Source organism: Elephantulus edwardii, unplaced genomic scaffold, assembly GCF_000299155.1.
Source record: "Elephantulus edwardii isolate Elephantulus edwardi_28Jun2011 unplaced genomic scaffold, EleEdw1.0 scaffold00003, whole genome shotgun sequence".
In the NCBI taxonomy this organism is placed as follows: Eukaryota; Metazoa; Chordata; class Mammalia; order Macroscelidea; family Macroscelididae; genus Elephantulus; species Elephantulus edwardii.
The window spans coordinates 15897262-15900288 of record NW_006399753.1 but is presented as its reverse complement, the minus strand read 5'-3'; positions in this window follow the sequence as shown (position 1 = coordinate 15900288).

Sequence of the window (3027 nt, the reverse complement as noted above, 5' to 3'; positions counted from 1 at the left end):
AACACTCTTCTCCAGCACCACAGCTCAAAGGCACCAATTCTCTTTCTATCATCCCTAGTCATTGTCCAGCTCTCTGATGCATAACAAGCAATTGCGAAGACCATAGCCTGGATCAGGTGCACCTTAGTCTTCAGACTGATGTTGTTGCTCTTCAGTACTCTGGAGAGGTCTCTAACAGCCAACTTTCCCAATGCAATTAATCTCTTGATTTCCTGGCTGATGGTACCAACAGTGTTGATTTTGGAGCCAAGCAAACTAAACCTGTTAACAATCTCAATCTCTTCAGCATCCATCATGATGCTGCCAATTGGCCCAGTGGTGAGAATCTTTGTTTTCTTGATGTTGAGCTTCAATCCATATGAAGGCTGCAGTCTTTGACCTTCTGCAGCAAGCACAAGCACTTCAGGTCCTCCTCAGTTTCAGCGAGCAGGGTTATGTCATCTTCATAATGTAGGTTGTTGATGAGTCTACCTCCAATCCTGATGTCACACTTCTCCTCATAAAGCCCAGCCTCCCTGATAATCTGTTCTGCATACAGATTGAAAAGGTATGGAGACTAAGGGTCATGCTAAATGCTTGACAGGAAGTCCTCTGAGGCAGCACCATCATGGTCCCTTTTATGGGTGAGGAACCTGAGGCTCAGAGAGGGTAGATGAGCTGCTCACAGTCACACAGTGCAGCAGTGATTTTCTAGAGCCCTTTGGCATGCAGGCTTACTGTCTCTCTGTTTTCAAAGCTGCAAGGATTGAAAAGAACTCACTCCTAAATACTCAGCACGGGCAGTACTTTGCTATCTTGAACTTAGGGTTGCTATTTGTAGGAACTGACTCGATGGCCTGTAACACCACCACCACCACCCTGAGGCAGAAAAAAAGATGTCAGTGAACAAGGAGTGCAGTCTAAAGAAAGCCTGGAGTTTGATCATATCTCACCATTGATTTCCCGGTTGTAATGAATGGATCACCACCACCATCACCTCATTGCCTACAAGTCATTATCGACTCATAGCTGACCCTCCAGCAAGCTTCTACCAGTAGAGGAAAGTGAAGCTGGCTAAGGGCTGGACAGAAACTCCTGCATGACCTTTGCAAGATTTCTGTAGATCTAAAAGCATTCCAAAAGAAAAAGCTTATTTGAAAGGTAGGAGCAAGGAAATAAGATTTTCAGGTAGTCCCTAACTTATGACGGAGTTCTATCTCACTGACGCCAGCATAAATCAGTTCTGATCTAAATCAAATACAACTCAAACCAAATCTACTGCTGTTGAATCATTTTTGACTCATAGTGACCCTACCTGTTACAAAGTGGAAGTGAATTCCATAGGGCTTACTTTCTACTACTTTTTTTTTTAAATAATTGTGATTTGAGTTACAGAACTAACCAGTTTCCCCATTCAGTAATTCACACTTTGTTTTAGGACATTAAAGGCAATACATTCCATGTAACCACACTCCTCCCACTTCCTCCCTGTGACTCTCATTTCCATTAATCCTTCTAGTCTTCCTGCTTTCTGAGCTTTATTTCTGGGCAAATACAAAACGTTTCTGATCTTGCGGGGTTGATCCTTCTAAGGAGTGAGTGCTTCCCTGTGTTGCTATTCACTTTATAGGCTTGTCTATTGTTTGGCTAAAAGTTGAGGTGTGTTTTGTTCTAACTCTGAAGGGTGACTAAGAATTCAACTCGAGAGTTCCACTAGTCTCTATCAGACCAGTATGCTTGGCTTTTTTATATTTTTGAGTTTTACTCCACCTTTTTTGGCCCGCTCTGTCCAGGACGTTTGACTGTGATGCCTTTTAGCTTGGTCACAGCAGGAGGCAGGCACCATGTAGCTCATCGCTCTCAGGGCCATGGAGGATGAGGTTCGTGTGGTTCACGCATCCTTTGGGCCAGTTACTCCCATATGCCTTTGCTTTTCTTCTGCCTTGTTTATTTTGGACAGAGCATAGGGTTTTCTTGGATATAACCGTTTTGGAGGTGGATTGGTAAGCCTTTATTCTATGAGACTTCTGATGGGGTGAAAGTTTTAGTAGGAACCTGTTTTCACAAAGGTTAAGTGCTGTGTTGCCCACAGAGAGGCTGGTAACCTGAACTCCCACCTCTGATTCTGTGAGAGAAAGACGAGGTGTCCTCTCATCACAATCTGGATACCCCATGGGGCAGTTAGTTCTCTCTCCTATGGATTTACTAGGAGTCCAAATCAGCTCCTGAAGGCACCAAGCACAACAAAAGGCTCACAAGAGCTGTCTGTGCCTCTCCAGGGCCTTCGAGTGGTTGTTACCACTGTTGATCAGATCAGGAGAACAGAGAACATCAGGCGACGGGAGACGTGTGCTTGTTGAGGGACACGGCTTTGTTGAAATGTGTCTTCTTGACACATTTCAGTGCCGGAAAGTAGGACATTACCATCTTTTGTAAATAGGCCTTAGAGTTTCAGTCTTGTGAATGAGTGGCTGGATGTGAGGTAATGCCCGCTCTGCAATGCCACATTTCTTCATTGTTCTCATTTCTGTCAGCCCCTGGGCTTCCTGTAAAAGTGCCCAGTGAGCCTCCCAGCCCCACTGCCCTTCTGTGCATGCGCTGGGAAAATGAACTTGGGTTGAACCTGGGTGTGGGGTCCCTGATGAGTTAGTGCCATTATTCCCTTTGGCAGGACATCTTCCCCTCTAGCCTTGTTTAAATCTCAACTCTTCCTTTTCCAAATGACTTCTAAAGGGGGAGGGAATATAGAGAATGTTCTAGAATGCTGTGCTGGCCCGGGGATGACTTGCCAGAGGAGCGATTTCCTGGATTACGGCCCCTTCCCCCCAGCAGCAAATCACATGAAGCAAACTCCTGTGAGCTGTAAAGTCGGAATGCGCGGGAAAGAGCTGACACACAGGACCCAGTTTTTGTGAAGCTGACATTTTTAGTGAATAGCAAATTCCTGAGTGTGGGCAGTTGACTAAGGCCAGGAATTCTCATTAGCTGGGGACAATCAGTCACGGCTGAGCCAGAGGAAGGCGGCCGGGAGCAGAGGTCATCAGTGTG